The following is a 22,845-nucleotide window of genomic DNA, read 5'->3' as shown; positions in this document are numbered from 1 at the left end:
AGCACCGTTCCTGGAAAGACTGGTAAAGGCGGTAAAATGCAAGAATGGCCCATTTGGAGCGATTTCAGGGCTGTCTTTCCCTGCCTGGAGGGTTCATAGAAGGCCCCAGATGTCCAGAGGTCATCCTGGCCTGCATATCTGCCAGCTGCACGCAGCTGCTCTGGCTCAACATCCCTGGAGAAAGGGCCCCTCCTCAGCAGGAACACCTGTCAGTCCTTGGTCCTCGGGGGAATGAAAGTCCCCACCCCACCCCCACCCAGTAAGCTCTGACCCAACACCGCACGCTTCAGTCTCCTGAACAGTGGTAAGTGGGACAGGTCATCTCATGACAAGGTCACAGGGTTCTCACTGTGGAAGGGACTTGATCTCAATCCTCCAGCAGGACGGAAACACGTCAGACATGGGGTTCCCCAAAGGCTCTGGAGAAACTCCTTACCTCCACATGAACCAGGGCCTGCCTCACAGCAGGCGCTTAACAAACATTCAGTGACTTTCTGGGTACCTGGGGGAAAGCCGAGGGTCAGGACTCTGTGGCACAGGTCTGGGGCCTCAGTAGCTGGAGTCAGCTTTCATACCCACCCCCGTTTCTGGCTGGGATGCTGCCTTGCCAGAGGAACCAGCCTCTCTGTGCTGGGGCTGGATGGGCTTCTGTGGTCAAATGGAGCAAGAGACCCTTGTGGAGATGGTAGCGCAGTGGCCCAGGAACTCTGACACCTGGCTCAGGGCCCCCCACGGCACTCCAGTGCCCGTCCTCTGTCCTTTGCTGCTACCACAGCCTCCTTGCTTCAGCTGGCCTGAACTGCTTACTTGGACAAACAGGGCAAGAGCAGTCATGTGACGGTCAAGGTTTCCTTGGTCTCACATGTATGTATACACACACAACCACCTCACTGGGTGAGGTGGCCACAAGGCCCAGCAGGGCAGGCTGGACCAGCTCAGGTTTCTGAAGGACATGTGACCAGTGGCCTTCCCTCACTTAGAGAGATGCTCGTGGCAAACATTTGTTTTCTGTCCTTGGCCATGCTGGATGAGAAGCCACGACTGTGGGGGACAAGGATGTCAGGATGAAGAGGGACACATGCCCACCCAGGCCTCTGTCTGCTATTTTCCTTCCTGCCTCTGCTCCTGAAGGGCAGATACACGACAGGCGGGCCCTCTGTGGCTGCTGGCAACTCTCAAATAACAGGATGGACCTCAGACTCAAGGCCCAGAAAGGCAGCATCAGGGACTTGGGGACAGAATGTAAGCACCATAGCGGGACTCCACAGCATGGTCTCCATTAAAGACGCTGGGGCGCGTTAGAGGTCAAGGGAAGGGAACCCGTTGCTACCTAGCAGCTCCACCTCTGCCTCTGACATCCCAGAGACAGACCCAAGACTACATTCTGTCTCTGCCTTGCTGGTGGCTGTGTGAGTGCTGCAGCTAGTTTCCACCTATCCTGGCTCTGGCCTGGCCTGGATACCAGGGCCCAGCACCCCAGAAGCTGCCTTATAAAAGCAACCCTGGAAAGCCAGAGAAAAGTGAGGGGTGTGGCTGAGGGTTCCCAGATAAAAGCCCTATCCATCGGGCCCCAGAAAGTTCTTCAAGGAAGCCACCTCATCTGTCCTCTCAGTGGCTGAGTACCAGGGCGCCTGTCACTCGGCTTTACAGATAGTGGTGGGGTGAGGGTGTAGCCACAGAAACAACACTAACAAGAAGGCTGCCTATCAGAGCCAGCGTCCATGTTTCTCACCCATGCCCCACTCCGCAGCCCTGGGAACAGTTTACCTAGGAGTTCCTGACCCCGTTTCCAAGGCCAAACCCTGATTTCTGAGGAGAAGCTCAGGATGCAAGCCCAGGAATTCTACTTTTTCTTCAGTGTTGAAGACCCTAGGAAGCAGTCCTTACATGTTTTAGAATGGCTAAAGGTCACAGGGGAAAGAGAAAGGGAGTGAGAGACAGAGAGAGAAGACTCGAAGAAGGGGGAACACATTCACTGGGTCACAAAGAAGGATGGGGAATACATAGGGGCAACAGAGTGAGAACTGAGTGGTCAGAGGACTCAGGACACACAGAGGGAGGAAGACCTGGAAGAGCGAGAAACAAGAGCTGGGCGGGATGGCGGGATGGCGGGATGGCGGGAGGGCGGGAGGGCGGGGGGGGGGACAGAAGATAGGGAGGGGATGGTTCAAAGAGTGAGCAAGAGAAAGGGAAACTAGTGAATGAAGAGGTGATGGATAGGAAGGCAGGAGGTCAGCAGGGAGTGTGTGCTGGAAGATGGAGAGACGGGAGAAAGCAAGCCTGCCCACAGAACGTTAAATACCTAACAGGAGACGACAAATCAAATGGGAATTACTGCGGTAAAAACATAATTAGAAACTTGATTGAAGTTAAACAGAATTTACATAACACTGCAAATTAACTTTACACAACTATTCACTGGGAAGGGGAAGAAAAAGCATTTCATTAGTAATCTATATTTAAACAATGGGCACTGGAAAACTTTGGGGTTCAGAACCGGGTGCCTTCGAAAGGCGAGGATTGCCAGAGAGTTTAATGCAGCATGTGTTGCGGGCAGTGGTGGGCAGGGTCCACGGGGCACCTCTGTGCCTTCTGGGGAGCAGGGTACCAGATGTGCTTCTGATGCTAGACCTGACTGGCTACTGCTGTGTGGCTCTTCGCAACTGCCTCGCTTTCTCTGGGCCTCTATTCCCTTCCCTCCACAAAGCGAAAGCTGAAAGGTGGTTTATGCCCGGATATTCTAGAAGAACGTGGGAGATGGTAGAGTTTGTTTTAAGCTCCTAGACTCTGGATTCAGATGGCTCAGGTTCAAAGGGCCCCCTGACAAATTAGCTGTGACATCCTACACACTTTGTCCTCCCGAGCCCTGGCTTACCAATCTGTTCAATGGCGATAAGTCCAGCCCTGCCAGAGATCACTGAGGCAGGAGGGGATTAAGGCAGGGACAGGTGGAGGGAGGCTTAAAGAAAGTGAGTCTAAAGGCCCTGGGATTACTTGGCCATCCGCAGAGCACATTAATTAGATTACCCACAGTCTCCTGCCACTGAGATGACACAGAGCCCCATAGCATCAAAGCAGCCTTGGCTGGCTCCCCTAATCCTAATGCAGAATCATGGGGCCCCGCCTCGCACGCTTTCCCAAGTCCTCACCTAGATTCCATGCAATTCTCAGACTGAGAAATGTCAGAAGCCAGCAAGCGGCCTACCCTCCCTGCCAGTGTCAGCGCCTGCAGAGGGCTGGCCTTGCTCCAGTGGCCCCGTGTCTAATGTCCAAAGCCCCTGTCCTGCTGAGTCCCCAGGCAGGGCTGGGCTTCTCTCTAAGGAGTTCCACATTGCTCGGGCGCACTGCATGTTACAGGTTTTCCCTCAACCCCACAGCCTCAACTGCACTTCCAAAAGCTCTTGGGAAATGGGAACCCACTGTTATGCACGTGAGGGAGCTTCAGGGTCAGAAAGAAAAGAGACAGCTCAAGGACTCTCTGGGTGCTGGGTCCAGTATGGAGCAGGTGCAGCTTCCAAAGTCCTGCACGGTGGCAAGGTGGGAACCCCTAACCCCGGTCCTGAACACCAAAAGGGAGTGTCCAGGAGCTGAGAGAGGACCTAGGAGGATACAAATGTTTTTTTTTTGTTTTTTTGTTTTTTTGTTTTTTGTCTCACCAGTCTTGTCCTGGCCCAGTAGAGACACACTGAGACAGACAGCTTAGGTAAGGAGAGAAAAAAATCACAGGAGAGAATCACAGTCCCCTGCCCGTGGCAGAGTGGTCAGCAGTCCAATCCTCCGGCAGCCCTGGATGGTGGTTCTCTCTTTAAGAACAAAGACGCATTCCTGTCCAGGAATGCAACAGGGGGCTGTTCTTCCCCTTGAACTGCCTCCTCCTTGAGCCCTATACTCTGGAAGGGGCACAATCATGGGCCCAACAGGACTTCTCAAAGAGAAACAGACAGACCTTAGGGTTAGAGGGCTGCTGGGGCCTTGCCAGATGAACAAAAGTCCAGGACATGGGTTCACTAGCAGCCCAAGCCCATGGGACATCTAGGGTCCTCTCCACTTGTGTGGCAGAAGAAAGCCTCTAGTCTCTAACAGCCCTCTCTGGATACTGCCTCCTTCTTAAGGCCTCTGAGCCTCTGTGTATGTTCCCTCTGTTCCCTCTGCATGGCACTGCCCTTCCCAGTTTCCCTGATGACATCTTCTGCCCACTTAGAGCTGGCTCTGCTCTCCTCTCTCGCGGTCTGGTTGCACCCTCCTGACATCCATTCCTGTCCCCTCCCCGGGGCCAGGCCAGATGGCTGTGACTCAGACCCAGACTCCTGGCCTGCACACTCTCAACAAGCTCTCTCTCAGGGTGACCTCACTGGCTGCCTAGCTTGCAACACCGGCCACAAACAATTCCCGACTATGCATCTCCAGTCACAGCCTCTTTCCAGACTCCGGTCTAGCAGCTTCCTGGCTTGTCCTTTGTGGCTCAGAGATGCAGCACCTCCAACCATCCAGAGCAGACTGCCTTCTGGGGTCCCACTCTGTACTCCCAGCAGTTCAAGCACAGAGAAAATGACATTCTCCTCTGCCTCTGTTCCAAACCTGCCAGTCTGTCCCGACCACCCTTGATCCATAGGACCGCCATCTGAGTCCGCAGCAAGCCTGACGCAGGGTTTCAGGAACATTTAGACTCAACTGCTGCTCATCTCTTCCCCAGTACCCCCAGTCCCAAGTTACCAGAGCTCTCTTAGGACCTGGCAACAGGCTGTCAACAATTCTGTGCTCCTAGATTGCTGTCTCCACCTCTCTAACTCCCTCTGTTGTCCCCAGTTGAGACCATCCTCCTCGAGAAGCCTCCCTTAACTATCCATCAGAGCCCCCGCCCCATGTTGCATGGGTTCTCTTTTCTGCCTGCATTTCACTTCTTAGAACTCAGTCTCAAGCTTAGAGTGTAAAGGTGCCTGTCGTGACAACCTGAGTTCAACCCACACGCGTGATGAAATGAGAAAATGCTCCCTAATTTCAAACAAACAAACTAATAAATGCTAAAACAAAACAACACTTATCACCCACCACATGGTATCCTCATGTCTTAGACACTCACTGTCCCTGACTCCTCGAGAACAGAATCCTCACCAAGGGACAGCTGGACAGTTTTACTCCCATTTACACTGTCCCCATCTCTAGTGCATCTGCCCACAGAACTATTGCCCAGCCCTCCTTACCTCCTAGTCCAGCCACTGTACAGAGCCTTGACGATAACCTTAAGGGAGTGAGAATGGCTCTGAGATCCAGATGCCATTAATGCATGCTGTGCAGAGCTGCTCTTCCGTAAGCCACCGTGTATGTCTCTGTGTGGGCATGTGCACCTGAGTCCAGGTGCCCGTGGAGGTTGGAGGCCAGTGTAATTGAGCTAGTACGATAGGTAGCTGTGAGCCATCTGCTGTGGGTGCTGGAAAGCAAAGTCCGGTCCTCTAGACTATCAGTACATGCTCTAGTCACTGAGTCATTTCTATAGCCCACATCTGTTTAATTTTTGTATGTGTATATTAACACACACGGAGAAGCTAAAGGCCACCGCTGAGTACTTTCTATATCCATGCTCCATCTTTTTTGTTTGTTTTTGAGACATGGTCTTACCATGAGACTCTGTCTGGCCTGGAACTTACTATGAAGACCAGGCTAGCTTAAATTCACTAAGATCAGCCTGTTTCTGTATCTCTAGGGGTTGGAGTAAAGGTGTGTGCTACTATACCTGGTGTTCCACATTGTGTCTTTGAGACAGGGTCTCTTACTGAATCTGGAACCCTGAACCAGTTCAGCTAGAGTCCCTACCCTCCAGAACCAGTTTAAAGCAGAGAGAGCCGCAAAGTATAGAGTATACATAGGTAGGCATTTCTAATACACTTTAATAAATATGTAACCAATAAAACAAAAATACATGTTCTTTCTGGTTCTGAGTTTAGAATATTGTCACAAAATTCTACAGTTTACTGGGCCAAGATCATGCAAACTCACTATAGGGAATTAGTTCTGTTTGCAGGGAAAACACAGCAGAGAAGTGAGTGCTTGGTCCAAGCATCGGGACCAAGGCAGGTGGCAGAGCCAAGGCCACAGAGGGCTGGAAGCTTGCAACAGCATCCTCCCTCTTTTTCCCAGCCCATGCCTAGTCCCACACAATCTCAGGGGGTGGCACGGGGCTTCCAGAGAATGAAGCAACGGAATGAAGGTGGCAATACAGAAACCTGGGATCCAAGATGGTGTGTCTTTCCCCAGCATTCCCTGGAGCTCTCCTCTCTTTCAACGGGCTCCCCTGTGCTACAGTGGTTGGCGGGGGCTAGAAGCATCAACCCCTCTTTGGATCATGTTGGGAGCTCCAAGCATGTTCCTGATCCTCCAATCAGCACTCCTGATCCTTGATCCTGTGGACTCTGGACAGTCACTAGCCCTCTGATGGCCTTAGTGTTCCTATATATTTGTCTTTGAGATAGGTCCTGGTGATGCTGGTGGCCTCACAGTTCTAGAGCCATCCTGGTGCTTTGCAGCTGGAGACCCTGGCTGGGCCCCACGGCCTGCCCTCCTGTTGAGAACAGGATGTGGGTGTCAGGAGGTGAGGAGAATGTGGGGTCGAGTTGGGAGTGGCCTTGGGTTGGGACTTCCTGAAGCCAGATCGGTTTACCACAGTCAGTTGGGCTCAGGACCGCACAGCTGTGAGTTATAAATGTTCCTCTCAGAGCAGGGTCTAGAGGCCCTGCTGCCAATGGAGGCAGCAAGTGTCCAGAGTGGCCACCCAGGGGTCGCCCCCAGCTAACGGTCTGTCCTCTGGAGCTAGCTGCACCTGTTGGGCTCTCATAAGCTATGGGCTCTCTGTACTACTTACTCCGAGATTACTGATAAGAGGGCTGACCCCATCTTTGCCTGTCTGCTCCTTACCCTTCAGGTGAGAATCCTGTGGTTTTGGTGACCAAAGAGATCCGTGAGGGCAAGGCCAGTCCTGGACCCTAACCTGGCACTAAACTCTTGACTTGGCACACAGCCAAACAGTCCAGTGACAACCGTACAACTCAGCAACCTGCTTCCCACAGCCTAACTGCCTTCTAGTGCCCACACAGCAGGGCATACACAAGGGAGGAGAGAGTAGGCGGATCTCAGCCTGCAGGCAAAAGCCCTCAGCTCAGAAGCACAGAAGCAACAGGGCCCAGCACCAGACCTTTGTGTCAAGCAGGCCCTTTGCCAGGGATATTCTGGAAGGGAAGAGAAAGACAGTCCTTTCTCTCTGGGAACTGCCCAGAATCCTTCAGGCCATTCTCAGGCTTGGAAACTGCATGTAAGAGGCCAGCTTGCACACAACATGGTGTCTAAGGCTAAGAAGTTAGGTGCTTCTAAATGTGGACAGTGCCACCTCCTGCTGGGACCACAGAAGGGGGAGCATAGAAACAGGCACACTGATAAAACTCAGATCTATAGAGACTTACGTTTATGCAATCTTGGAGGCCCTCTTGAAAAATGCGTCTAATTGTAAAGTCTATAAAGTTAGGAAAACCATAACAAACTCCTGGGTCCTAAGGCACCCAACTCCTGTTTCTGATGAAGCTTCTTTAAACAATTTATCAGAAATGCTTATAATGCAAGCTCCCAATTACAACTTGCTGCATTTCTCTACCTGTAACATTCCAAAGCTCCTAGGGACATCCAGTGTCTCCCCATTCTTTGCTAACCATCGTAGTGGTAATGAGACTGTTCACAATGGCTAACTTCTTTAAAGGGCCTTTAGCTGCACCCGTCTAAGCACTTTATGCCAACTGATTGATTGGTTTAGTCTCACGGCACCCTAGGAAGTACACACTGTACTCGTTTTAAAAGATGAGGAAACATAAGAAAGAGAAGAAGAAAAACAGTTCAAGGTCACCGCCGGGATATGAACCCAGACAGGCTGGCACTGTGCCGTAGCCAGTCGCTGGCCAGTCCTCTCGGCCACTGCTCTGAGAAGCTGGAGAGACTCCAACAGCAGCAGCAGCAGCAGCAGCCACCAAGGGTGGATGTTAAGCATGCCCACTTATTTATGCATTCATTTATGAATGAAATCACTCACTCATCCCACCTGGCACCAACACCTCAGCAAGTGAACAGGCTCCCCGCTCGCCTCACCATGCTGGGTCTCCTGCCTAGGCAGACATGGGCACTGCCTTCATTTGCCAGGGCAGGTAGACAGAGTTTGGAGTGGGAGAAGCCTTAGAGATGGACCGGGCTGGCGCCATAAAGATCTTAGTGGGGTGCAGGAGGGGACTGCTCAAGGTCATCCAGCATGCTGTCAGACTGCCCCACATCCCAGAGAAGAGGAGGCGGCTGGAGAGTAGTGTCGGGGGAGGGGGGTAGCCTGAAGTAGCTGTGACCTCCTGAGAGGTTTGCAGTAGTCTTTTGGAGGGCAGGAAGAGTTACTGGAAGTCTGGTGTCATGAGGCCAAATGACGGTAGAATAGGCTAGCTGGTAGCTGGTGGGGGAGGCAAAGGAGGAGACAGTGGCAGGTGTCTTCTGCCACTCAGGCTAGGTAGGCCTTTGTTCTCCCCTCTATTGCCCATTTGCCCCTAAGACCTCCAGAATACCAAAGGGTTGATGAGCTGAAAATATCGGGCAGCACTGTGGTCCCCTCCCACTGTATACCACGACTGAGCCGAGCATTATTGAAGGAGCACTCTGCTCATGGTTCTCAAATGTCTCAGCCCCCATCTCCTACTGAACAGAGGAGATCAGCAGACAGGATGGAAACCTTGGCTAGACACCACCGGAGCCTTAGAGCTGTCCAGTCCTAGTGACTTGAGACTGGCCTGGAAGACAGCTAGATAGTAGCGAGTTGTCCAGAGCTACACTGGCCTCCTATCTACAACCTATGATACCAGGAGGCCAGAACATGGGTCTGTGCCCTGTGTCAAGTGACCCTGGGCAGGAAGCCACTTTACAGGTCCTTCCTCTTGGGGGTTCCTGCTTATGGTCAATAGTTAGGGAAACTCTGGAGTGATCCAGGGATGCCACCTGTCCCCAGGATGAAGCAGGGTATCTACAGGCCAGGGAATAGGATGCAGGACTCATGTCTCTGGACCTCCCCAACACCAGGGCTCTTTCAGCGTGTCCCTTCCCCCATCACCTGACTCCACAAGCCCATCTGTGTTCCACCTTAATAATCTATGTATCATTATTTTAATCATTTTAAACCAATCACCTTTATACTTAGCCTCATCTAAAGTGCTATCATCTGCCAAATCATGGGTCTTATATACTAATTATACATATTTTCTGCATGAAAATAAATACATAATATTAAAACTGTGAAATCAGCCCCACACCTGTTTCCTGGCACATCAGTCTGCAAGGCCTGGGAGGGTGCAGGCTTGTCACGGGGGGGGGAGGGCTCCGTCCAGGTGAGGAGAGTGCTCCCAAAAGAATAAGGGCTGCCGGGGAGCTAGAGCACAGATGGGAAGTGAGAGGAGGCAGAGATCTCTACAGGAGCACAAAGGTTTGGCCAGGCCCTTTTCTCCCGTAGGTGGGACAGTCTGGGTCCCAAGTTCTTAAGTCCACTGCCCACAAAATGCACAGCACACAGGATGAGAACTGGAATAAGAGTCCACTCTGCCTCTTGCTAGGGGGTGTGGGTTTCAAATTCCCCATATGTTTAAAGGCATGAGTCAGGGGTTCCCCCCTAGTTCCATTATTCAGACTGCAGCCCAAGCACTCATGGTCTCCGACATTCCTGGTGACCTCTTGGTCCCCAGAATGGCCCTCTGACCACAGTCTCCCAACACTTCATGTGTGACAGCTACAAGACTAGACAATCAGCGAATCTGAATCCCAGCAAATTTGAATCCCGTCTTTACATGGAACAAATATAGTATTTATGTAAAAGTCGTTAGGAGTACCTCTCTTTTGAATTAGCGGAAATACATGCAAACTGAATGGTGATTAGGCAGCTGACAGGTTTGGTAGCACAATCACGCCTGCAGCAGTGCCCTAGTCCTTAAACACGGCGCTCCTGGGAAGCAGCAGGCCCTATTTACACACTGTATGTATGTATGTATGTGTATGTATGTATGTATGTATGTATGTATGTATTTATGCGTTTTTCGAGACAGGGTTTCTCTGTGTAACAGTCCTGGCTATCCTCGAATTCACTTTGTAGACCATGCTGGCCTCAAACTCACTGAGATCCGTCTGCCTCTGCTTCCCAAGTCCTGGGATTAAAGGTGTATGCCACGATCCTTACCAACCCCAACCCACCCCCCATCTTACACATTGCATTTATAAAAACAAAGTAAACAGGGACAGAGAACATGACCTGGCCCTGCTGGCTGGCAAGGGTCCTGGCACTGAGCAGGGCCCAGAAGGGGAGAGGCCAACGTGCCCAGCAGGGAGGAGGGGTAGTAAAGATACCACCAAGGTTCCATGGGTCTATTTCAGGCCTGCCGTGTGTCATGAGAAGCTGAGAATGAAGCTCCTCAGCAGGAAGTGGGCTGCACTGTGTGAGGGGGATGGAAGCGGTCGTCTTGGCCCTCCTGTCTGTTTTCTTCTCTGCTGTGGTTGCTTATTTTCCCTTGGCTGGCCCAGGCCATTCACTGGAGATTTCTCAAGCTGCCACCTCCAATATGAAGAAAGGGAATAATTTTTTTTTCTTCCTGTACTACATCCAGGAATAAGGCTCTCAATACATTGGCACTGATAAGTTCCAGGTCAGAGGAGTGCCCAGTGCAGGTGGGAGCCAGGGAAGTAGTCCAGAGGAAGAGACGGGAATTGGGTTTCCAAGGATGCATAATTTTCTAAGAAGTGTAACAAAGGGACCCACATGTGAAGAGGAGCAGTTGCTACACTCATGAGGACCCCAGGGGCATGGAGGTGGGAGAAGGGAACAGGGTCCTGATGCCAGAATAAGGATTTGGACTCCTGAAGAGGTCTACATGGAGGGAGGCTAAGCCTCCCCCTTGTGAGTTCTTCCCTCAGTTCCCCTCCCCCACCCCAGCGCCACAGAGAGGGCCAGGTGGACTGACCATCAGAGGCAGCTGGTCTGGCTCAGCAAAGCAAGCACTGAGCAGAGGGAGGCTAACCTGATTATAGGAGCTGTCAGTCTGCAGGAAGAGGGGTGGCTGGCTGCTGTGGCCACTGGGAATGCGCAGGAAGATGCATGCTGGGCCAGCCAGGGGTTCCCCAGTGAGGGGTGGTCTCAAGATGCCTGGGAAACACAGGGCCAGCAATGCACAAGCCCCTACCCCAACTCCAACGCCACCACAGCCTAAGAGGTGTCGGTTGTAACCCTGAAGAACAGCGTCCTACTCTGCTCCCCTCAAAAAAAGAGTGAACTAGCAGGGGAGAGGGCAGCCAAATGACCTCCGCTCCTACCCGAGAGTGTGGTGCTGCCATTATTAGCGTTCGGAGGAACGGAGGCCAAGCACGCCCTCTGAGGTCCACTGCAGACCCTGTCACTCCCTCTTGTCTGCCCTCCAGTCCAGGTGACAAGCTCTCAGAGTGCTGATGTAGGCAGTGAAGCCTCAAATCTGCAAGGGGGCCTGGGCTCACACAGACAGAAACCCAGGGTGGATTAAGAGAAAGGCTGGCAGTGAGGACAGCGTCCCTGCCACTGTGACACTCACAGAGGTACAACCAGGATTGGCTCTCAGAGTCCACTGTGCCTCTGCCTTCCCTCCCTGCCTGGAGGCCCCTCTACACTGGGAACAGTGGTAGTTCCTGCTCACAGGAACTAGGAGGAGCAGGAAAGGCAGGTATCTGAGAGTCGAAGCCCTGGGTGGCGCTTACCTGTGCCTTTGAACACTGGGTTCTGACAGATTTCCCAAAGGGAAGCCCTTTCACCTCTCCAGCAGGGGCAGCTCTTGACCCTCCCTTACCTCTCTTCCCAAAAGCAGTTCAAGTGGCTTTTTACCAGCAACCCCATCAGATCTAAGGATGAGGTGTCAACTCCTAGAAAGGCGATTTGGATTTGTAGAAGATCAAGATCACACCTCAAGGCTTCTCCCCTCTGTAAGTCCTGCCTGGGGCTAAAATCAATAAAATTCTTCACCCTGTGTCACCAGAGTGGGCGATGGCCCAGCCATGACATTCCTTCCATGGGGGGTGGGGGGGGGACGACTTGGGGTCTCCTCTGGCCCATGACCTCAGTCCCAACTGCAGGCAGCAGCTGAGGGCAGGGTGGGGCAGTGTCCCTGGGAAGCTTGAGGCAAACGCAGGCTGGCTAAGTGCCTCTCCGAAGAAGCACCGGGCGCCATTCATCAGCTGGTTTTCAGGACTGTGAGAAATCAATGGTATCTGCACTGCAAACTCATCATTAGGATGGGAAAACTCTGCAATGGAATTGATTTGTTTAAATATAATAACACAATTTAACAGAAGACTGTGGGGGTGGGGCAGGACCTCAGCAAACAAAACACAGACACATAGCTAAGAGAGAGAGAGGCTCTGGACTCCGGGGGAGCCAGCTGCAGATCAATTTCCATGGTGCCTGCTGAGCCCCATGAAGCTAGGGATGGGTGTTGTCCCTGACTGCAGGTGGCCCAGATATGTCCTCAAGCAGCCTGTGGGTGGACCCAGAATCCTGGCTGGCCACACCTATGTTGCTCTTGGAGATGATTTGGCTTGAACATGGGTTCACCCAAAACAGTTTCATTAGCCCCCATCCTTGGGGTCCAGACACCTGTGTGGGGGTCAGATCAGAAGGGGCTCGGTGGAGATAGGGTGACAAAGTGACAACACAGGCCAGCAAGCACTGGTTGGAATTCTTGGGGTGTCAGGGACCCTGGGAAGGAGCGCTAGGGTACAAAAGGTGGGGGTGGGCAGAAATGAAAGTTACATCAAAGACTGAGTAAGAACCTTTCTGGAAGGTGGCTGACAACTCAAGGTTTAAATACTTCCCTGATGTGACAAAAAAAATGGATAAGCAGTGTGTCTATCATCCTTACAATGTCCTAGGACCCTTTACACTCTAATTCTGTGGCACTTCATTTAATTCCAGCAGCCAGCGATGAAGGTATTCTTGTTAAGCACGTGTCATAGGTTATACTACCAAGGTTTATCTAGGCTGCCTGAAGTCACATAGCTGCGGAGCTGGGAGCACACGCCTGTATTTACCACGTGAGCCTGCTCACTCCCTCCCCGTGGCACAACTTTGTCCTCACTGGGACTGAACACCCATGACAGGAGACAGGCAGTTCCTACATCCCGAATCTGGATTTGAGCCACACTGGGTAGCTGGGGGCAGTAGTTCTAGGTAGTATCTGAGGAGAGTGTTGTTCTGGTCCCGAGCACACTGTATCCACAATGAGACTAGAGACTGGGCAACAAAGCTGGGCACGTACAAAGGTACTACATCCCATACCACTAAAGACGGAAGACGTGGAAGGCTCGGGTGGGCCGAGAGGTACAGACAGCTCTCAGACCTCACTGAGCCCGGAAGACGGCCTTGATGCCATCTTCCCCTCCTGGCAATGGGAAACTGGAGAGACAGAGAGGGCTGGAGAGGATAACGTGGAGGCAGGAACATGGTAAGGCCTGACTGCTGGCAGGAGCAAGACAGAGAGAGAAACACAGACTCAAGGAAGAGAAAGTGGTACCAGGAATGAGGGAGAGGGAGTGTCAATGATACCCAGGCTTCTTCTGTGAGAGACCTGGCCTCAACATGCACCACCTTCTACATCAGTAAGAACGACCCAGGACCCCAAGGAGCACTGGCTCCTTATCCACGAAGTCCTGGGCTGCGGAGGGGCAACACAGGCCAGTAGCTGCCTCTGTCCCTGCTCTGCCCCTTTTCTGTCTCTGTCTCTGCTGTGTCCCTCTGCTGCCTCTGTCCCTACTCCTTCGGGGATTCCTTCTGCCTTCCCTCTTAAGACGGTCCAGGGCTAAGGAGAAGAACGACTCAGCAGGTTAAGCATTCACTGTGCAAAGGTAAGGATCCGAGGCCCACGCAGAGTGATGTAATAGTATACATGGATACCCAGTGCTCCTAGATGGAAGGAGAATCCCCGGAAGCCACAAGCCAGCTAGTATAGTGTATACAAGGGCAAGCATGAGAACCTGCCTCTGGAAGGAAGGCAATCCCTTGAGCCCCTTAGGGGGTTAAAAAGACCTCTACATGTGACCATGGCCCCTGAGCACCACGCGCACATATCACACACATGATAACAATAAAAGAGAGGTTCCAGAAATCTTTGGAAGGATGGAAGGAGAGCTCACAAGCCCTCTGTGCAAACAGGGAAACTGAGGTCTGACAGGCAACAGCCCATGATCCATCAGCCAGCTACTGGTGCAACCTGGTCGAAGACTTGACTGGCATGTTCTGGAAGCCTCCTGAGAACAGGGTGGAGAAGAACGGTGGGTGAGGAACACAGCCCTAGGTGTGGAAACGGTGGTGACCAGCAACCAGCAGGGAGCAGGTGGGAGGCACTGTGTCCAGCCAGAGACAGCCCTGTCACCCACACTGCGTCCCTCAGAAGAGAGGTGAATCTCCAAGATTTGGAACTTGTGTTACTAACACGGGGACAGTCCTAGGCCTGCATAGCTGTTGATCACTCTAGCCGGGCTGATTCTGGATTCTGGTTTCCAGACCCACCCCTTTTCAACTGTGGGTGGCCTCTGTGTGCCTCAGTTTCCTCATCTGGAATCAGTGTATAATAGGACCTTGTGTGAGGGGTTTGGAGCCTGGATTCAGCATCTCATGTGCTGTGCTCAGCAGCTGACACCAGTCACTCAACACAGCAGGTGGTCATTGTCATTACCACCAACTGTGTCACTAGCCTCACTTGCAGGAGGCCCAGCTGAGGCGGCCAGCATGATGATCCAACCATGCGCTTTTCTGTGTACACGCGTGCTGACGACTGAGCCCCCATATAGCATAGGATAAGTTAGAGCATTATCAGACTGTTCCAGCTGAGGAAACCGAGGCACACTGGAGTAGCCCATGTGCCAGGCACAAGTCCAGACCTGGAAAACCACTCCTGTTTCCACTGGGCTGAGTCCAAAGCCAGCCAGCTACTGGATGAAGGCCAGTGTCCACACAACTTCTGGTCATACTGACCCAGGACACGAACCAGACAAACACTGGCTAGGCAGGCATGGCAGGCCAAACTGGAAGTGCATGAGGAATGGGCAAAAGGCCCTGACCTGGAGGAAGTCAAGTTACCAGTCCTGAGCCTGTTCTGGAACGTTCTTTCTCTGTTCCAGCATATCAATCTCATTTATTAGGATCCCAGAGTAGCTGCATGAGAAAACCCCCAAGAGGGGCTCGGCTACTGACTCACTCTTTCCTCTACATTGCCTTAGTACATCCTTGCAATATTCTATAGTTGCGCCCCATGCTCCTGTCCATTTCAGAGATTGGGATGTATGCAGCTTCGCAATATCCATGCCAAAGCCTGGCTTGTCTTCACTGCTGGAGTGGCAAGGATGGAAAAGTCCTGGGATAAAGGCCACAGAATGTCTGGGTTCAGCAAAGAGGAGGGTGAGAATTGAGCATCAGATCACTGGGGGATGGAGCAAGCCCCCTGCTGGAGCACAGGAATGAGGTGGTCACTGGAGACAGGGAGTGCCCACAGGGAGGCAAGAAAAGGGAGGTGTTTCTGCAGGGCCACTCCTGACAGCCTAAGGACATGGGGACCTGATAGAGACTGCAAGGCGGAGCCTAGCGCTGTGCCACCCCAGGAAAAAGGTCACTGAGGCGGGGAGCAAGCGTGGGCTGGGCAGGGGCTGAAGGAAGCTGGCCATAGCTATTTTTAGTATCTTGATGTAAGAGGGAGAGGTCCTTCTCCCTACCAGGTAAATGTCAGCAGCAACAGCACTTGTGGCCAATTAGAGCAGACGAAGTCCAGGAGGGAAGAGAGCAAGGTTTTGCCTCCTGTGGGCCTCCAGCATCTCTAGCCAGTGCCTTCCCCTGACAAACAAGCAACATTTGCTTGTTCCCCAGAGGAGTATAAACAGGGCCCCGGATCCTCAGCTTGAATTTGGATTGGCTGTGTGATCTTGGCCAAATGTCCTGCCCTCCCTGACTCTAGTTTTCCCCTATTGGAGTCAGGCTCCTACCCAGTTTATATGTGAGAAGAACATGAGTCAGGGGTCATGGAGAAGCTTTGAGTTCAAAGAATTTTGCCACTCCATGCTGTAGGATAACCGTTGTAGCGTTCCAGAAAGAACTGTGGGCTTCCTGAACAGGTTCCTGGGCCATTGCTAGGCTGACGGGGCTGGAGCTGGAAGCTGTGCACACTGTTCGTGCAGGCGGTTTATGCAAACCCAGGACCTGGAACCCAGTGGGCCCACGGCTGTAGCTAGTGACAGGAAAGGGGTGAGAACAAGACCACTGTGGGTCAGCGCTGCTCGACACACACAGTGTGACGTGATCAGGGAGGAGCCCACAGGGTCCCAGCATTGCTACAGACTGGAGACTGGTAGCAGCCAGGGAGGTCTCCTGCCACACAGCCTAGCTCACCTGGCACAGCCTTGGGAGGACTACCCTCTCTCTGCTGCTAGCCTCTCCCGGGAGGCAGTTGATTATAGGAAAGATGGAATGCCCAAATCAGAACATTCTTCCCCAACCCTCTGTGAGAATTAGATTCTTTTTTTTTTTTTTTTTTTTTTGGTTTTTCGAGGCAGGGTTTCTCTGTGGCTTTGGAGCCTGTCCTGGAACTAGCTCTGTAGACCAGGCTGGTCTCGAACTCACAGAGATCCGCCTGCCTCTGCCTCCCGAGTGCTGGGATTAAAGGTGTGCGCCACCATCGCCCGGCGAGAATTAGATTCCTAGTCCACAGGGCCAGCCTCTGCCTTCCCTGGATGGTCTAGCCTAGGAACTCTAGGAGCCTTAAACTGGTCTTCATCAGCTAGGGAGAGTGCAGTTACGGTTTCCTCAGGCAGTTGCCCACCAAGGATCTTGACAGTTCTGTCCCTCCCTCAGCAAAAAAAAACCCAAGCACACCTTGTGCTGACCAAAGGCAGATGTTCCCACCAAAGCCTGGAGGTTGCTCCAAAGCCTGGAGGTCGCTCCTTGATGCCTGAAGCCCAGAGAAGATCCAAGGAAAACTGAGGCACAGCAGTGGAACATTGGGGAGTTAGAAGAAAAGTACACACTCCATTTTCTGGCATCTGAACTCAAGGGTACCTACCTCACCCCTCTTTCCTTTATCACCCCCTTGGCCCTTGACACAGTCCTTGGGGCAGCCTCTCTGCCCAGCTTTTCCGGTGGCTTGGATGCCGGCAGGTCCATTTCTGGTTCACTCTCCAGGACTGGCTGCAGACCTCTACTCCAGGAAAAGGAATGTCATAGCCTCCCAGACTGCAGGGTAGCTAAGCACTCGGCATCCCCCTGCACACGGAGCTGATGAAGACTATGGGCAGGTCCCGGTCACCAGTCTACTTTATGGCTTCATCCACAGCATTTTGACACCAACTACATGGGTCAGGGTAGAGGAGATTTCACTATGGGAGGGCCATGGCAGAAGGCAGTGATGGGTTTTCACAGAGCTGGGCCCCGTGGCCCCTTCTACGTGAGTTTCCACAAATAACTGAGCTCCCCTGGTACTGCTCTCTGCACCCACAGATCCTCAGCCGACTTTGTTGTCACTATTGCTGGTCCCCATTGTCTGTGTCACCGCCTTCCATAGGGTCAGTGTAGTTTCAGAGGGCAGTGTGCATGACTGTAAGACTAGCGCGCCATGCGGTTACTGGTATATTTCTACCGCTGGGCCCCGGGTCTCCTTGTGGCATTGGGAACCTGGCCAGGTGATTCCTGAAGCACACGCCTTCTCTGGGGGCAGTGTGTGACATTTGGATGATTCCAGCTAGCAGCCAGGGTCTCCTCCTTTGCTGTGAGGTATGTGGGACTTTGGAGACAGAGACGGAAGTCACAGGCAGAGCTGTTCGTCACGACAAGTGGGGCCTGGGTATGTGTCTCACAGACAAGAATAAGATGAACTCCAGGCAGGCGCTGGGTGAACAAACCTCAGTGGGAGGAAGAATTGCCCATAAGACGTTCACAGAGCTCTTTATGGGCCCTCATTCCTACATAACTAGGTAGGTGGTAGAGTTGGAGAGCAACCCAGCCTTGCCAATCTTGGGAAGGATGCCTCTTGTATCTACCATAATGAAGCTTGTGTGTTCCCAGGCTAGTTTCAGGGCTTCCGTAATCCTCTGCCCCTCAGCAATGTCCACCCCAAGTTCCTGAGCTGAGTTCAGGCCATTGAAGAGTGTGGGACCAACCGATGTGCAGAGGGTGGCAGAAGAGAGTGGCACTTGGCACCCCCTTTAGACGAACCTCTTCCTGCCTTTGGGTAGGTGGGCTTTTCCCTCCCAGAATAGGTACTGGGAGCTTCAAGACCTGGTGGGGCCCAACTGTCCAGCTACAGGAAGAAGCCAGTCCATCCCTGTTTCCCCCAGCCTGGGAGCCAAGGTTCTGACTCTAGTGTGGAGGCTGAGACTGGATCCCATATCACCAAAGAGGTGTCCTTACTCACACTATAGAGTAAAGAAGCCAGGACAAACTGGGTATGGGCCTGGGGGCTCTCTGAAGCTGCTGAGGCACCTGTATGCATCTGCTGCTGAATCCATCTTCCTGGCTGGCTGTGAACTGTCAAGCACCCCACACCCATTCTCCCTCCTCCAGGCAGACTGCTTGGCTGCCTCCTTGGTCTTCGCCGGACTTCTGTGCCTGTGCAGCGCAGTTCTGTGACTGCTGCCTTGGACCCGTGCTCACCCAGCTGTTCAACCACCATTTGCATTTAGCACGAGGGCCCAGCATGGCGCCAGTGTTGGTGAGAGCCAGTCTGACAGCATGGGGAACATATGGTTCCAGAGGAAACTGGGCTTGATCCCAGTTCCACCAAGAACTGTGTTGACTCTGGGTAGGTTTCCTAGTCTCTGTGTTTTGAGTTTCTTCATCAATAGGACAAGTTCAACTTTCACTGGGTGGTTAATGCCTTTAAAAGCTTCACCTACTGGTCACTGAGACTAAGGAACAGCAACAGAGAGGGGCAGAGACTTATCCAAGGTCACACAGCAGGTCAATTGGAAAGGCACCCCACCCTGCCGAACCACACAAGCAGGACTAAGCAGCAGACAGTAGAGTATTTCCAGCTCCCTGAAGTGGGGGGGGGGGGGGGGGGAAGGGGCGGGCTAAAGGGGGGGTGGGGGGAAGGGCACCTGGGGGGCCCAAAATCCCGGGGGGGGGGGGGGGGGGTGCAGCAGGGCAGGCTACAGAGGCTGCTGGTGGAAGGGCAGCCTGGAGGCCACAAATTCCGGGCAGGGGCTGGGGCGTGCATTCTCAGCTGGACTGAAGACTGACAGGCGCGCCACAGGAGGCCCTGGAAGTCCAGTCTGCAGGACCTCAGGCTAGGCTTAGCCAATCCTCTGCATGCTGGCCTTGGCACCCAGGGTCTTTTCAGGCTGCCCACACTGTCCTTAACCCTAGAAGTGCACAGACTACAGGTGACTCCCAGGCTGGAGCCTGGGGGCTGGTGGCACAGGCGTGTGGCTCTTGTCATGTGGTTGCCCACGGAACTGCCTCAGGAACCCGGATATCCCCTTTTCCCGATGTCTGTTCATCATCAGGCAAGGCTCTCTCCAGGAACTGCTGCCGTGTATCCACGCAGCCAGAGTCAACCACGTCACACACCCTACCTGCTACACACCACCTGTTCACAGGCTTGGCTGGGGGCGTAGCGACCATATGACACCTCCCAGAGAAGACTCTCTCTCTCACCAAAGATGATGACATGGGGCTCAAAGAGGCTTTTTCGCCAGAACGAGACAATTTATTTTTAAAAAAAAATGGAGAATCAGAACCACAAACATCCCAAAGCCTAAACCCTGAGTTCACATTCTTAACCATAATGGTCAATGTATTTCATCCAGTGTGCCTTTTATACATCCCAGCCACAGAAGGGGCCGAGTGCCACAACCTGACAGGACATCCTCTCCCTCTGCATCTGGCCTTTCCTTCTATGATGGTCAGAAGCAACTCAAGTCTTCTTTTCTCTGCCCAGCAAGTGGCTTGCCCAAGCTCTGTGTGGGCGGAGCCTTAGCCTTCCCAGGAATAAGCAGGGCTGAAGGCTCCTTTACTATGGTGAGCCAGATCTCCAGGACCCGCCAGGCCATCCTGACAGCCTAGAACTTGGAGCTTCTCATGTACCAGGAGTGAAGTTAAATTTTACCAAGAGGAAAAAGCCCCTCTAGGGCCAGAGCTCAGGTATGGCCCTCTCCGGTCATCAGCTACCTCACGGCCTGGGTGAACCTCACCACAGCCCAGGAGCTTGGAGTGGTGTTAGGTCTCACAGCCACTGTTTTTGTATCCAGCCAATAGGAATGATGCCTCTTACTGGATTTAATGAATTATGCGAGCACGCTGTCCACGGCAGAGAACCACAAAGGGCAGCACCTGGTGATAGCACTGGGACAAAGAAAGCCCCTGGCATCCAACCCACAGGAACAAGTAGACAGAAACAGGCAAGCAGGGCGCAGTCCAGACGGGAGGCTCTGCAGTCAGAAGACCCTGGGCTTCGCGGCAGCTGCTCTGCTGCTCAATCTTCCCTTCTCTCTGTCCCTCCTCAAGCGTGCTGCCTGGGACTGGGTAGCAGGGGCAGGTAGGGCAAGCTGGAGCAGCATACCCAGGAGAGTTCCCACACGATCCTCATGCAGCCTGTCCCCAGCTGCTTGAGATAAGCTAGCCCCTGGCATCACAGAGCCTCCTGCTGTGGGAGGGGGGACACACTCTCAGAGGGCAAGGGGCCTCGTACCAGGTCAGCAGGCCTGTGATCGGCTTGTGAGTGAAGAAGGAGCCTGGACACCCACTTGGTTGCTTCCACTTTATTCTACTTTTATGCGGAAATACTTGGCTTCATGGGCTAGCCTTTGTCATATTGGTCCTTAAGCTTTCAGGGACCTCACTGTGCCTGCTATCATCAACTTGAAGTCCTTAATAGTTTGTGAACAACCAGCTTTGATTTTTATTTTTTACTGGACCCTGCAAATGATACAGCTGGCCCTGATTCTAACGGATTCACATGGGCCCTCAGGTGCAGGCTGGGAGTTAACTTTTGCTTCCCTGAGACTCCGTAGGACCTATGCCCTCTGCTTCTTCTTCTTTTCCCCTCTCTATCAGCATGGTAACTTCTCACCTTCCCCAAGTCAGCCCAATGGCCACTTCCCAGAGAGGGTTCATTCCCAGGCTTTCTACCCTGATGTAGATGCTGCCCCCACGTCAGGGAGGCAGGTTAGTTGAAAGGAGGGCTTGGGTGCAGTGTGGTTAAGCAATACCAATTCTGGCCCTGTCATTTTATACCCGTGCAACTCACCCTTCTCTAGGCCTCAGTTACCCCATCCAGTGTGAAATAGCCCATTCCCGGAGGATCCAAGGAAGCTTGATCATGGCAACCGGCAGCCACTGTCACTTCATAGAAGGCCTCTCCTTTTGTCTTGAGTTGGCTCTTCTGAGGACACTCAGACCCACCCTCAAGAAGGGGCTACAGGATGGGGAGGACCAGGACAGAGTTCAAGGATGTACAGATATGAACTTGAACCCAGGTCTGGTTAGGTATGTGGCGTTGGGCAAGGTCTTCCTAACCAAGGCTCAGTTCCCTCACCTGCACAACGGGGATGGTGACAACCACTCCCTCAAGGACAGTTATGGAGGGAAAGATCTTGAGAAGGTGCAGTTAAATGCCCACAGGAGCAGAGGACATTACTTGTGACTATTGCTATTATCTTCACGATCTAAATTAGAAGACAAAATCCCTTAGCAGGAGGGTGAGAGCTACCAAGCCCACACAGGATGCTGACAATAGAATAAAACCACATGTCCAATGCCCAGGCTAGGCCCAAGCCCTCTCTGCTCTGGTTTGGAAGCCCAGGAACAAAGGGGAAACTGGGAAACGAGCCACATCCCCGCCCAAGCTCCTCAAGCTCCTGACATCGCCTACTTCAGGTAGCCACACACACTTACCCAGCCCTCAGTAGCAGATTCCCAGTACCAATATAGCTGGCTCATCAACTCACCTGCTAAGGCTTCTGCCAGTCGATCACAACTCCAGGCTGTGACAATGTTGGGGAAGGAAGGCTGCGGTGAAAGAGGTGCTGAGTGGGTTCTATGCGGTCCAAGCACAGTGGCCACAAGTTCTGCAAGAAAGAGCAGAGGGGACGATGAGTTCTAGCTTCGGGCCAGCAAGCAACCCCTGAGTTTTCCAGCGGTGCTCTACATCTAGCATGCCTGGGTCCCTCAACCCACCTCCTGGGTGCTGCAGTTCCCCTTGGAAGAGGCACTGGCTACTGAGGCTCATACCTGCAACCCTACACTACGCCTCAGTGGGTTCAATAGCCTGAATCCAGACATGAGCAGTTACACCCACACACATACCACCACAATACCCCACCAACAGGCCTGTCCTCCAGCTGGGTCTCTTCTTCTTCATCATTCCAAGGCCCAAGCCCGAGTGGACTTGGAGACCATATTTGGGTCCTTTGGGAGGCCCTCGCTGACCACGCCCCCTCTTTTTTTCTGCAGATTTGCAGCATATTGACCAAGTCTCTCCCAGATTTCCACGGCCTCATCAGAAAGTTGGTCTAATGTATGTCATCTGACATTGTTATCAAGGGACGCAGGGATCATTTGGTGTTGGACAGAGAAGAGAGGGAGGGAGGGAGGAAACAACAAGGACAGCACAGTCCGGGTGCAGTGAGGTGCACTAGACAGGCCGAACCTGTGGGTCAGCTTCCATGCTCCTTCAGTTAGGAGGCCTCCAGAGCTCCCTAAAGGTTTCCTGCTGCTGTCTAGTTCCAGAATATGTGGTGGCAATGGATGGTGTGTGTGTGTGTGTGTGTGTGTGTGTGTGTGTGTGTGTGTGTGTG

The 22,845-nt window shown here is 52.9% G+C and overlaps 1 protein-coding gene across 4 annotated transcripts in view; it reads right to left on the bottom strand.

The window, feature by feature from the left end:
• Positions 1–22,845, bottom strand: part of Zmiz1 (zinc finger MIZ-type containing 1) — a 204,016-nt gene that overhangs the window by 136,945 nt on the left and 44,226 nt on the right. For all 4 annotated transcript variants that reach the window (XM_026779819.1, XM_013346905.2, XM_013346904.2 and 1 more), the window contains exon 2: positions 21,997–22,116. The gene's annotated coding sequence lies outside the window, so the exon portion shown is untranslated. The remainder of the gene's footprint in view (positions 1–21,996; positions 22,117–22,845) is intronic.

Source organism: Microtus ochrogaster, chromosome 6 (genome assembly GCF_000317375.1).
Source record: "Microtus ochrogaster isolate Prairie Vole_2 chromosome 6, MicOch1.0, whole genome shotgun sequence".
Taxonomy (NCBI): domain Eukaryota; kingdom Metazoa; phylum Chordata; class Mammalia; order Rodentia; family Cricetidae; genus Microtus; species Microtus ochrogaster.
The sequence above is the reverse complement of the archived record's forward strand: the minus strand, read 5'-3'. Positions and strand labels throughout refer to the sequence as shown.